Below are 14,384 nucleotides of genomic sequence, written 5' to 3'. Positions count from 1 at the left end.
ATTCATTTTCCACAGGATACGACGGGACACACGGAGACAATGGAATTGGGGGAAAATTAGGTTGATTGAAGGCTTATCAATACAGACTTTATGGAAAAGGTACGTTTGAGGAGCTTGCAACAATTTAATTCACCCGAGTAAATATTGTAAACGTTGTATTTATACCCAAGACTTACTTATAGACTTACAAACCTTGCATCTGCAATCTGGAAGATTTTAATGCTAAGATAGGGAAGGAAGACATCTTTGGTCCAACAATCGGAAAGTTTAGCCTCCACGAGATAACGTCGGATAATGAGTTGAGGCTAAAAAATGGGAGTTAGCAGCACCAGATTTCAACATAAAAAATTCACAGTTCCACATGGCTGTCACACGATCAAAACACGAGAAACTAATTTGATCACGTTGTGGTAGATGGAAGGCATTCATCCAGCGTGTTAGATGTACGATCGCTCCGTGGAGCGAATGTAGATTCGGATCATTACCTCGTTGCACCATTTGAACATAGTGAGGATAGTGCGATCTGACACTGCACGGAAGCTGGATACTGAAAAGCTGCAAACACAATATGGGGCAACGGCATACTCCACTCGACTGACCCAACTGCTTGATTAAAGCACTCCTTGCTCCGATGATATAATGACGCAGTGGAACATCATTGCCCACTCCATGGAAAATGCCGCGAAATCCGCATTTGGGTACCTGAAGCCTCCTCCATGAAACCCATGGTACCACCAAGAGTGTCGAAATGCTACTGAAGCCAAGAATGCGGCATATAGAGCAACCCTGCAATCAGTAGCAACGCGCCAGAGGAAGGAGAGGTATCGGGAGAAAAGGAGAGAGGAGAAACGTGTTTTCCGCAGAAAGAAAAAGGAAATGGAAAGGTGTGAGTGTGACCGAATTGAGATGTACAGGAGTCAGAATGAAGTCCGGAAATTCTACCAAAGAATTAAAGATGAAACCGATGGCTTTGGTGCAGACACCTCCTCCTGCAGAGACAAAGAAGGAAATCTGGTAACTGACACAGAGAACATGCTGAGGATATGGAAAGAACATTTTACCCAACTGCTAGTGTCCGACGTTGGCGGTGAAGAGGATACCGCAGAACCAATCCCTGATAATGGTATAGAATGTTTACCTACTAGTCAGAATGAAATCAAAAAAGCAGTGACCCGACTAAAGTACAACAAGGCCGCAGGAGCCGACGGGTTACCCGCTGAGCTATTTAAGACCGGAGCCGACACGCTGATAAGGCGTATGAATCAGCTTATCTGCGCAATCTGGCTAGAAGAACGCATAAGCGATTTGTGAAACCTCAGCATACCATGTCCCGTACACAAGAAAGGAGACAAGACGGAATCTGCCAACTACAGAGGAATAAGTCTCCTCCCCATCGCATACAAGATACTCTCGAGCGTACTGTGTGAAAGATTAAAACCTAAAGTCAATGAGATAATTGGGCCCTATCAATGCGGCTTTAGACCTGGTAAATCCACCCTAGACCAGATATTAACACTGCGCGAAATCCTGGAAAAGACCCGAGATGGACAAATCAACACCTACCATCTCTTTCCTGACTACAAGGCTGCTTTCGATACCCCTTTACGTTCAAGATGTCTGAGTCTCTGCAAAATTAATCAGACTCTGCAGGAAGACACTTGCTGATACACGTTCCTCAGTAAGAATAGGAAGGAGTCTCTCCGAACCATTTAATACCAAATGAGGTTTAAGCCAATGAGACAGCTTATAGTGTGATCTATTTAATATCCTGCTGGAGAAGATTATACGAGATACAGATGGGAATAGATATGGCACACTACTCATAAGAGAACAAATGCTACTCGCCTATGCCGACGACATCGATATCATAGGTCGGTCACCGGAAGTAGTAACTGCAGCCTTTGAAAGAATCGAAAGAGAGTCAGTGAAAATGGGTCTGGCAGTAAATGGGAATAAGACGAAATGGATGGTTTCAACTCCCATAACGCCTTGTGCAATCGATCAGATAATGGAGAAAGTTGGGAACCACAACTTTGAGACAGTCAGTAACTTTATCTACCTCGGCACCGCCGTAACCGAACCGAATGCCGCCAGTTTTGAAATAAAGCGGAGTATAATACTGGCAAACAGATGCTACTTTGGATTAAGTAAGCAGTTTAGAAAAAAGGTCACCTATCGACAGAGGACGACTACACTATACAAGACACTGAAGCTACCCGTGTTGTTATATGATTCTGAAGCGTGGGTACTTGTGAAAGCAGATGAGGCAGTACTTGGAGTGTTTGAGAGAAAAATTCTTCGTAAAATATATGGACCAGTTGGAGTTAATGGAGAATATAGGTGTCGTATGACCCACGAGCTGTACAACGACTATAGCATAGTTATACGTATCAAAATACAACGGTTGTCCAACAAAACACCCAGGTATTTTACGCTTTCTGTAAATGGAACATTCTCTCCAACCAAGGAGACAGGTTCCACTGTGGCATTTTGTATCTCCTGCTGAAAAGAACTACTTCTGTCTTGCACGGATTTATACCCAGTCCACTTTCGGTAGCCCACTTTGCTGTTGCACGTAGAGCTTCCTGAAGTATATCTCTTAGAATGCTGGGAAACTTTCCCCCAACCGCAATTGCCACGTTATCAGCATACGCGACCACTTTTACGCACTTTTTCTTCCAGAGACAATAATATATTGTTAATGGCTACATTCCTACGTAGAGGAGACGCTGGTTAAGTTCGAAGATGGGCTATATCGGACTATATCTTGATATAGCCCCCATATAGACCGATCCGCCGATTTAGGGTCTTAGGCCAATAAAAGCCACATTTATTATCCGATTTTGTTGAAATTTTGGACAGTGAGTTGTGTTAGGCCCTTAGATATCCCACGTCAATTTGTCCCAGATCGGTCCAAATTTGGATATAGCTGCCATATAGACCGATCCTTCGATTAAGGGTCTTAGGCCCATAAAAGCCTCTTTTATTATCCGATTTTGCTGAAATTTGGGACAGTGAGTTGTGTTAGGCCTTTCAACATCCTTCGTTAATTTGGTCCGGATTGGTCCAGATTTAGTTATAGCTGCCACATAGACCGATCCTCCGATTTAGGGTTTAGGCCCACAAAAGCCTCTTTTATTATCCGATTTTGCTGAAATTTGGGACAGTGAGTTGTCTTAGGCCCTTCGATATCTTCCTTTTATTTAGCCCTGATTGGATCAGATTATGATGTAGCTGCCATATAGGCCGATCCCTCGATTTAAGGTTTTGGGCCCATAAAAGGCGCATTTATTGCCCGATGTCGCCGAAATTTTGGACAGTGATTTAAGTGAAGCCCCTTGACATACTTCTGCATTATGGTTTAGATCGGTCCAGATTTGGATATAGCACCCATATAGACCGATCTATCGGTTTTAGGTTTTGGGGCCATAAAAAGCGCATTTATTGTCCGATGTCGTCGCAGTTTGGTACAGTGGGATGTGTTAAGTCCTTTGACATTCTTCTTGAGTTTCACTGAGATCGGTCCAGATTTGGATATAGCTGCCATATTGACCGATCTCTCTATTTAAGGTTTTGGAGCCATAAAAGGCGGATTTATTGTCCGATGTTGCCGAAATTTGGGACAGAGAGTTAGGTTAAGTCCCTCCATATATTTCTACAATTTGGTCTAGATCGATCAAGATTTGCATATAGCTGCCATATAGACCCATATCTCGATTTAAAGTCTTGGCCCCAAAAAGGCGCAATTATAATCCGATTTAGATGAAATTTGACACAGAGACTTATGTTAGGCTTTTCGACATCCATGTTGTATATTGTTCAGATCGGTTTATTTTTAGATAAAAGACCAATATTTTGTTATACACAATTGATCAATAACTTGTACTTCTTAGTAATTGGCCCAAATCGGATCATATTTCGATATAACTGCTATGGGACATAAGGTATGCAATTTCCACCGGATTTTGATGAAAGGTGGTTTACATATATACCCGAGGTGGTGGGTTTCCAAAGTTCGGCCCGGCCGAACTTAACGCTTTTTTACTTGTTTAACCCTTACAACCCGCAATGTTTTTCCAATTTGGCTGATATCTTGCATGCAGTGTTCTGTTACGTCTTCCAACAACTGTGCCAAATACTATCCAAATCAGTCTATAACCTGATATAGCTCCCATATAAACCGGTCTTTCGATCATCCTTGTTCGGTTCCTAGAAGCTTTTATTTTTGCTGGTTTGACAGAAGTTTGGTATGTAGGTGGTGGGTTCCCAAGATTCGCCCCAGCCGAACTTAGCACTCTTTTATTTGTTTTGACACTAAGACGAAACTTTTCAAAATTGTTAAAAATCTGCCCCCAAAAGGTTTTCCTTTTAATAGAAGTATTCATCCTATTGGAGTTCTGTTTGATTTAAATGTTCATAGAATTTCTGCCATGCATAAGTCAAACTATTTAAACCACTGTGTGCGGTCACTAAAGGCCAATGCAAAATGTCTCAAAGTTACCATGGATTGTCGTTGGCACTTTGTGGAAAACTAAGCCAAGTATTTCGGGTGCACCTCGTCATAAAATATTTCCTTGAGTTTAATCACTTGTTTATTTGTTTCCATTATCCTCATGGCAGTATCATACTTTGCCGCTTGCTGACTGCTGAGTGCCCGCCATCGATAAGTGCCATCCTTGTTGGCTCAACTACTTCGTAGATGTTTTCGTTTTCCGGATTTTCCTTCTTCTACTGCACCCCTTCGGTGGACCGCTTGCCTCCCTTTTTGACTGACCCAACTTTTTCAGATTTTACCATAATTAAAATTTGTTGGTCTCCTGTGAGTCCGCGTTTATCCAGCAGTTGTTGTTGTTGTTTTGTTCCTTTGTTCTCACTCTATCTTCCTTTTGATGTTGTTTTTTCCGTTCTGTAAATACTTTAGCCCAAGCATTTTGGTAGGAGCCCTGATCTCGATTTTTGTGTCTATGTGTGCGTTTGCTTATGCGAGTCCATGTGCTTGGAAAATTGTCCAATTTTTTGGTTGAAGTTACTGCGCTTTATACGTTCTTGTGTACTTAACATACTTTACATGATGTATTTTTATGCTGTTCGGTTCCATTCCAAGCTCACTGCTGTTGTTTTCTGCTCTTTTGTCCGGTGTTTACTCTTTACGGAAATTTATTGAAAGCCCTGAACTGTTTACGACGACGACGACGACGATGATGACGCAGTGAAAGAGTTGTGTGCCCGTATTTACTTTGGATGACGTTGTCGAAATGAAGAATTATTATTATTTCGTTATGGGGTCAGTTTTTGCCGCATGCTGCTGACCGAACGACCGACCCTTGACTTGAGCCATTTCATCCGTTAACTTATAATTGCTAGTTTATAACACCAGATACTTGTATGAAGATGGACACATAACAAGTTTAGATCTACAGGGAAGATGACATTTGACTATGTGGTCGTTGGCCATAGCCAAACTCATCACTCAAAAATAATCACCTCCTAGTTGAAGTGTGAGGGTGTTGAAACAAAACAATGGCCTCCCAGGGAAAGGGTTGTAGAAAATGAGTGTTACCGTGGGAATACAACTTGCATCACACCAATCCTCCCAGTATTATACTATGGCCAAGTAAAACGAATGTGTATTGCCTCATGCTGCTGGAGGGGCTTGTCATAGTTGTATTACTGTCAAAAATTAGAAACCATCAAATTTTTTATTTCCTTCCATCTTGACCCATTTAAATTATAAATAGCTTTCACTTGGAGGTAAACGAGTCGAACGGCAATATACGATTTCTGTCCATATTAGGGGTGTTTCATTTACCTATTAAGAAGATTTTCTCGCTTAGTTTGTATGGAGAAAAATGCTATCCCCCGCCATAAGTGAGTAACTATCTGGTCATAATCGTCTGTTTCTAGGGGACTTTAATGCGTATCACATTTCATGGCATTCTGCCCTAGGTAACGACCAGAAGATTGAAGGCTCCACGTTTTGCACAGTGAATGAGGATGCCCCCACTAGGATTAGACATTTCCATTGCATGCCTTATCTCCTGAGTGACGTATCCTGGCAAGCCGTCATTTCGTTGCTGGCAACATTCAGGCTGTCAACATGTTTTCAAATTAGACAGTGGTCTGTCATGACGGACACAATGACTGAGACGCCTGTTCTAGCCAATGACAGCAAAGCAGTAGACCTCTTCAAGTCTAGATGAGGTCACATAGTTTTGGAATGCTCACAGCGCCCTCATTGTGACCATCTACCATTCGTTTCTTTGAGGTCAGACCGTCATTTCTTTGGGGCCAGATCACCTCCAAATAATTCCCACCATCGACCACCCGACTTAACTAACATAACTTCTGAGCGTCGGACGTTTATCAATCAGAAGAAGGCCGATTGGACCGGCTTCAGAGAGTACACCAATAGCCGCTTCAGTGAACTGACACCCCCCTAGGATGTGCTAGTTTCCGAGATGAAATTCCGACATATCATAAACGCAGCAGATGCTCGCTTTATATCAGCCAGTCGAATTCCATCACGCTCGCAGACGATTCGTTGTACGGACCCCACTTACCCAGAATCAGCGAGCCGAATCTGGAAACAAACAGAGTAGTCAACGAAAATAAGGGGAATTTTTGGCTGGAACACTTGGAGCAATGTAACTTAGGCACCTTGGTCTACTGTTAAATCACTCTCGAATACCGGTAGACGGAATGACAGGACCTTTTGGCGACGTAGGCGGAACTTATCCGAAGAGATACGCCTGATTTGTTAAACGTAAATTTATCGTTCATCCCAAGATTGACAGGACAAGAAGGAGACTCTTTCGTCGTATCCGTGGTCTCCGATCCGATGGACAGCCAACACAATTTACCGTGGGCGAAGTTACGAATGTCATCCGTAGAGCCAAATCATTCAAGGCGTTGGGCCCCGACGAAATCTCTACACTGATGCTGAAGAATCTGGATTTATCTGGAGTTGAGTACCTTACAACTGTCCTCAACCTGTCTTTGAACACTCTAATAGTTCCCGATGTCTGGAAAATGGGTAGAGTTATACCACTACTGAAGCCTGGAGAGGACCCGAGAGGACCCTCCCTCTCACTAGTAGCAAATTCGCTTGAGGCATCACTCCTCCAGAGCCTCGTAGGAGAATTTCCATTCAACATGGATTTCGAAGACAGCATAGCACAACAACTGCTTTGCATGCCATCACCGCACACATTTGCCGTGGCTTTAATCAGCCCGGGCCATGTAATAGGACGGTCCTCGTGATACTGGACCTATCGAACGCATTCGACACTGTCAGCCATGCCATACTATTTAAGGACATTGCGAACACGTCCCTCCAGGCGGGCCTAAAACGCTGGGTCGCGAATTATCTGCAGTCATTTGTGAAATTTACGGATAAGAAGTCGAAGCACTGTAGAGTGAATCAGGGAATTCACTTGGCGCACCGAATTTGCTTAAGTGAGTCGGATATCTAGAATTGTCTCTAGTGCCCTAGTGGGCGTGGTCCTCATCGCTCCGCCTATGCCGAGACAAGATGTTCTCTGAACCTGTTGTATGGTCCTAACGTTGCACTTTTTTGCCATGGCAGTCCACCAAACTACTAAGGCGTAAGTAAGTATTGGTCTATTCACGCTCCTGTAAAGCCGGTGGACTATCCTAGGATTCAGGCCCCATTTCGAGCCTAATGCCCGTCTATATGGTGCCCAACATCTGTGAGCCTTCTCAGTACGCTCCTGAATGTGACACTTCCAATTCAGTTTTCCGTTCAAGATCACACCTAGGTATTTGACCTTGTCAGATATCGGAATCGTCTTATACAGGAAACCTGGTGTGTTAAATTTGCCCATTTTCGTCTTCCTCGTGAACAGGCATATTTCAGTCTTCTCTGGGTTAACATTGAGACCTCTGGGTCTGGCCCAGTCATATGCCATATGCATGACCCTTTCGGCCCTTTTGCATAGCTCGTTCGGTTCCTTACCCCTAAGAAGTATTATAACATCGTCTGCGTAGCATACAGGTTCAAATCCCTCCTCAGTCAGCATCCGTAATAGGTCATTTATGGTGGTCACCCAGAGGAGTGGCGATAAAATGCCCCCCTGTGGCGTGCCCTGTGCCACTTCCTACCTTATATTTATGCCATGGGACACACAATTTATCCACCTGGTGCTTAGCATATGGTTTATCCAGTCTCTAAGGACCGGCACCAACCGGTACTGGTCTAAGGATTGGATCAGTGTGTCGGTCCGCACATTGTTAAAAGCCCCCTTAATGTCAATACATACCGCCAGTGTGTACGTTGACATCGACTTGACATGAATGGCGTTAGGTCCCTTTAAATGTAGTAACCAGCGTATTTCCTGATGTCCATTAGACACTAGGTCCCAGACTCGCTGCCTTCTCTTCGTACAGTAGTTTGTCTTTGTCCGCCGTACAGTCGAAAAGCGCTAAGTTAACCCATGGCCACTTAAGGTAGAATTCAGCATTTGCACATTGTACACATTCATCCCTTCTCTCCTTTCCGTCCGACCGTTCGCCCCATAGTTCCAAAGTGTATTTGTTATGTCACGCTCGATAAAGTCTCTACAGGATAGCTGACAGTAGTTTTACTAGTTCAAATGATCACAATTTGATTTTTTATACCCACCACCGAAGGATGTGGGCAGTGATGCCAACAGTTTACCACCACAAATAGTACCAAAAATTGTAAAAAAAACTAAAAAAGAGTAACATTTTGTGCAGTAACTTCGATCTTCGGAAATTTTTTTTAAAGGAAGACGTAAGGGAAATGGGGTGTCACAGTGGATCTGGTCACTTGATGCCTGGACGGGGCCTCTTTGAAGGCATATCCCGAACGAGTACCGCCGCGTAAATCCAGCCAGTCATGTAGGTCACCGGAGCGTGCCCAGGAGGAAGAGTAGCAGGCTTTTTAATAAGGCCAAGTGGGAGAACAGAGGGCTGAAACGAATATCGCGATGCACTTGGCAACTTAAAAAAAGGAGAAGAGGAGGGCCAAAAGGAAATTTTGTTTGGAATCGGAAAGCACTAGTGAGGCATCTAGGTTGCGCAACGAGCTCTCGTAGGATTCTAGCACGCCTAGCTCCCTGAAGAGGAAGGACGGGATTTATGCCGAGAGTGGTCAGGAGACGGTATAACTTATGATGAAGACGCATTTCCCGAGCGGCTAGGAAGAGTTCGACAATCAAGATATCGCAATACCTACAAATACGGCCTTAGGGGATGACCCCATCAGGGACATTGTAGACGAGGGGAAGATAGGCCATCTATCGGCACTCCTTTGGGTGACCACCATAAATGGCCTATTACGGAAGCTGACTGAGGTGGGATTTGAAACCGTCTGCTATGCAGATGATGTTATAATACTTCTGAGGGGTAAAGATTCGAAAAACCTATGCAAAAGGGTCGAGGGGTATTGCATATGGCATATGACTGGTCTAGACCCAGAGTTCTCAATGTTAACCCAAAGAAGACTTAAATATGTCTGTTCACGAGGAAGACGAAGGTGGCCCAATTTTATGCATAGTGTCACATTCAAAAGCGTATTGAGAAGGCTCACAGATGTTGGGTACTATGTAAACGGATCGTAGGCTCCAAATGGGACCTGAATGCGAGGATAGTCCACTGGCTCTACAGGAGCTTGAATAGACTAGTACTTACTTACGCCTCGTAGGCTAGTAGTTTGGTGGACTGCTATGGAGAAAAAGCTCGATATAAGAACCATACAACCGGTTCAGAGAACATATTGTCTTGGCATAGGCGGAGTGACGAGGACCACGCCCACTAGGGCACTGGAGATTATTCTAGATATCCGACCCATTGACATACAGATTAAATGTGAGGCAGCCACTGCGGCTATGAGACTTAAGGCGATGGGAGAAAGGATTGAGGATGGGAGCAGCTCATACCATCGCGGTATAATCGAGGCGACGATAGGAAACCTGGAAGGAATGGAAAAGGTTTCCGATCAGATACCTGAGATGAATCTTAAGGTCGAGTGCGAGGCACTGCTGCAAGCAGCACAGTCTTGAATTGAAGAACCATAGTATTGCCATCTGGAAGATCATGTTACACGGATGGATCAAAGCTAGAGGACAAAGTGGGCCTTTGGGTCTACATTGAGAGCCCAGGGACTGAGATCTGTTTTAGACTGCCCGACCTTAATACGGTTCTGCAGGTGGAGATCGCGGAATGCGTGAAGTGGTGTGGTGCTAACGCGAGCACGTCGAGAGTGAACATCTCTACGAACAGTAAATTTGCCATAAGGGCAATAACAACTAGAACGGTAAGGTCACGTAAGGTCAGTGTAAGAAGGAGAATACCTTCTCTGAGGATGGCAAAATCCGCATCGTTTGGGTGCCGAGTCATAACGGAGTAAGGGGAAATGAAATGGCAGACGATTTGGCGGTGAAGGCCAGAGGACTGCCGTCAATAAACTTGGTTAACCCGAAGCCTTTCGGGTCGACGCAGTCCGTGTTAAGGGAGTGAGCGACGAATGCGCATGCAACATTGTGGAACAGCGAAACGGTCGGTACGACGGTGAAAATCATATGAGGGGATCCAGATCGTGAAAAGATGAGGCTATTACTGAAAGGAAGCAAGAAGGAGGTCAGTATAGCTTTTGGTATCATAACGGGACACATTCTCCTATGTGCGAGCTCACTTATGTAAAATCGGTGCGGCCAGTGATGGCATATGTAGGGCATGCGGGGAAGATGATGAGACGTTGGAGATTTTCCTTGTCATTGCGGGGCTACCTCGTCTAACAGATACCGGCACTTAGGAGGGGACACAATACCAGACATGAACCAACTTAGGGGAATGGTATTAAAAACAATTAAGGATTTTGTACGTTGCACGGAATTCCTAACTTTAAAATTTTCTTTTTAGAGGTTACTTTATAGTTTTTAGAGCGCACAACAAGCCGATTACTGGCTTAGGTGTATGTCCATAGTGGCATGGGGCGGATTAATATCTACACCCTCTTTTCAACCTAACCTTATCTGAAGGCATGGGAAGATAAAATAGGATCGTCCTTGTCCTTAAGACTCGAACCAGATAACTTCATCAAAAGCCTCTGCAGCCAGTCGTTTGTCGGATAGTAAAGCCTGGCACAGCCTCTCTACTGGTCGAGGTCTCAGAAGCAGACAATATGATACGGCCTGATACCATCACCGCCTAAACTGTTGGGCCTTTGGAGTCCACTTCAAGCCTACTGGGGTCTAGAACGGCCGCTGCACTGGAAAAGACGCAGTTTTTTAACCGCCTGATGGATAACACTATCGCGGTTATCCTTGAGTGAATAATTTTGTTTTCCGAAAACATTTACCTATTACGAGTTACAGAATATTCTTGCGGAGATACAAAACGTCCGCCCTACTCAACGGTTCAAATATGATAGAACTGGTAACTGGCCTTGCAATCGTGGCACTTGTCGAGCAGAGGGGATGGCCAGCGATCATAGCTGCTGGACTGCCAGAACACTCTGACCTACCGTCGATTGAAGGAGACAAAACAATTGCTGGTCTTTAATAAGAGGTCAATGAAGTCTTCGAGAGATCTAACTGGCCATTGCGCCTCTCGGAGAAGCCGTCTTGATGAAGGTGAGGTGATAGAACAATGGCTTCACTAATGTCCGGCTCGGAGTACTTCATCATTGTTTGCAAAACATGGCAGGGTACATCCATCTACAGAGTCTCCAGTGCCTACGTTGTCAAAAACTAGTAGACCCCCTAAATCGAAATGTGCAAACCTTACTGAACGTTCCCATTTTTGGTATTTTGAAAGTTTTAGTCATTTTTCCGATTGTTTAAGCCCTAATTTCACATTTTGTTTCCTGTGTACGTTGGTACCATCCACAAAAAAAAAAAAATTTCGGTCCCACCCAGTGTTAGGCACTTTGAAGGTCTTAGCTTCCTCGCTAAAAAGTTTGAACAAATGCTCGCTATTGGCTACAAAATGTTTAGCTTTTAGTCAAAATTTATTTAATATGGTCGCCCAAGTAAAACGGGAGGGTGGAAAAGCAAATTGAAAGTATACTTAAATTAGACCAAACCACACAAATCTCATTTCTATGTCAGATTTCAGGAATATGCATTCCATGGAGCAAAAAACACGGAAATGAAATCACAAGCAAATGTAACCAAACAGCAACCGCCACACTAGCAACATTATCACCAACCATGGGCAGCAAGTATGACAGCAGCAACAACAACAGCACCAACCCACACCAGCAGCTACGGCCTCATCAAAATCAGTAAAAAAGATTCCTGCCACATTGCAGCAAAACATACAATCGCAGCATTTTGCATCATGGTGTATATTACCACCATGGAGGCATTTGGGACTCATCAGAGGCAACATGCTATGGATATGACTAGATCAGTCAGCTAGCATTCATTTACAGAAACTCTGGCACCCACACACACGCACACACACGGAAACAAGTCCCCCTTTAAACACATGGGAGAAGGAGTAGAAGGACTCTCTGGGTTAAAAACACTTTACAGGCAGCCCGACTTGACTTTGTAGTGTCTGAAAGCCCTGGCTGATATGGAAAACTGTGCGAGGCATGCAAGCCAGCCAGCCAGCCAAGTATCCTTGCAGTCAGTCTTACAGTCATGTTTTTCAAATAAAACAAATGAATGAATTTGCATGTGTTTACATGAAACAAAATCAACAGCATAAACCATAAACATTCTCGCACTGCTGCCAACTTGCCACCCATGTCTAGAATGGTATGTGAAAATCTAAGGTCCAAGGAACCCGCAAAAAAAAATTCTAAAATGTTGCATCAAACCACCAAGGGCATATGTTTGCACATGACAGTCGTTATCGCTCTTGTTTCTTTGCACATTGCAATGGGATAAATGCATGGTGTGTATACTTACATGGTTTCTCGGTTTGTAACGCCGAGTGAAACTTATCTGAGACTTCCTGCCATATTTAAACGAAAGTGTGCCAATAAGCGGTTGTCATCTATTAGTGGACCCGGCACGGGATAGCTCTGAGCACCACACAGTCGGGTACTTTGAGGTCCGATCTGTGCGGTGTTCATCGCTATCCCGAGAAGCTAAGCTGTGAGCTACCGGGCGCGTCCACAGGTTGCGGAAAGTGGAGCGCTCGATATAGAGTAGATGCAACGGCAGTCGCGAACAATCAGCGGTATCGTGCGGGGAGTCTCAGTGAGAGGCCGGGAGTACTGGCTCTTGCGAAAATACTGAGTGTGATGGGTGATTTAGGGCGTACCCCCAAAATTGGATATCAAATTCGTTTTCTACTCTCAAATACCTTTCATTTGAGTCTCATATTGCCATAATGGGTCAATAAATCTATTCGACGTATTTTTAGGAGGAAAAGAGCCACCTGGACTTGAACGCAAATTTTAATCTCATATTTATAATTTACTCCTAAATATATTTCATTTGAATCCTATATAGCCATGGTCGGCTGATATTCCCATTTGGGGGTATTTGGGGTGAGGCGACCTCCCATTAGTTGGACCTAATTTTTTATGCCACATTTGCAATCTACTGCCGGATACTTTTCATTTGAGTCCCATATTGATAGGAACGTCGAATATTTCTGTTTAAAGGAGTTTTTAGGTTGGGGCGGCCCGCTGTGTACTTGGACTCAAAATTTAATATAATATTCATTTTCTAGTTTCCAATACCTTTAATTTGGTACCCATATTGTGCCCATCAGTTCTCTTTTGGTTTTGGATGGCGTTTTTGGTGCAAGGAGGAGGGTCAGCCACAATCTGATATCTAACAAGTAAACCGTGCTAAGTTCGGCCGGGCCGAATCTTATATACACTCCACCATGGATCGCATTTGTCGAGTTCTTTTCCCGGCATCTCTTCTTAGGCAAAACAGGATATAAGAAAAGATTTGCTCTGCTATTAGAGCGATATCAAGATATTGTCCGGTTTGGACCACAATTAAATTATATGTTGGAGACCTGTGTAAAATGTCAGCCAATTCGAATAAGAATTGCGCCCTTTGTGGGCTGAAGAAGTAAAATAGAGAGACCGATTTATATGGGATCTGTATCGGGCTATAGACCGATTCAGACCATAATAAACACGTATGTTGATGGTCATGAGAGAATCCGTCGTACAAAATTTCAGGCAAATCGGATAATAATTGCGACCTCTAGGGGTCAAGAAGTCAAGATCCCAGATCGGTTTATATGGCAGCTATATCAGGTTATGAACCGATTTGAACCTTATTTGACACAGTTGTTGAAAGTAAAAATAAAATACGTCATGCTAAATTTCAGCCAAATCGGATAGGAATTGCGCCCTCTAAAAGCTCAAGAAGTCAAATCCCCAGATCTGTTTATATGACAGCTATATCAGGCTATGGACCAAT

Source organism: Stomoxys calcitrans, chromosome 3 (genome assembly GCF_963082655.1).
Source record: "Stomoxys calcitrans chromosome 3, idStoCalc2.1, whole genome shotgun sequence".
Classification (NCBI taxonomy): Eukaryota; Metazoa; Arthropoda; class Insecta; order Diptera; family Muscidae; genus Stomoxys; species Stomoxys calcitrans.
The sequence above is the reverse complement of the archived record's forward strand: the minus strand, read 5'-3'. Positions refer to the sequence as shown.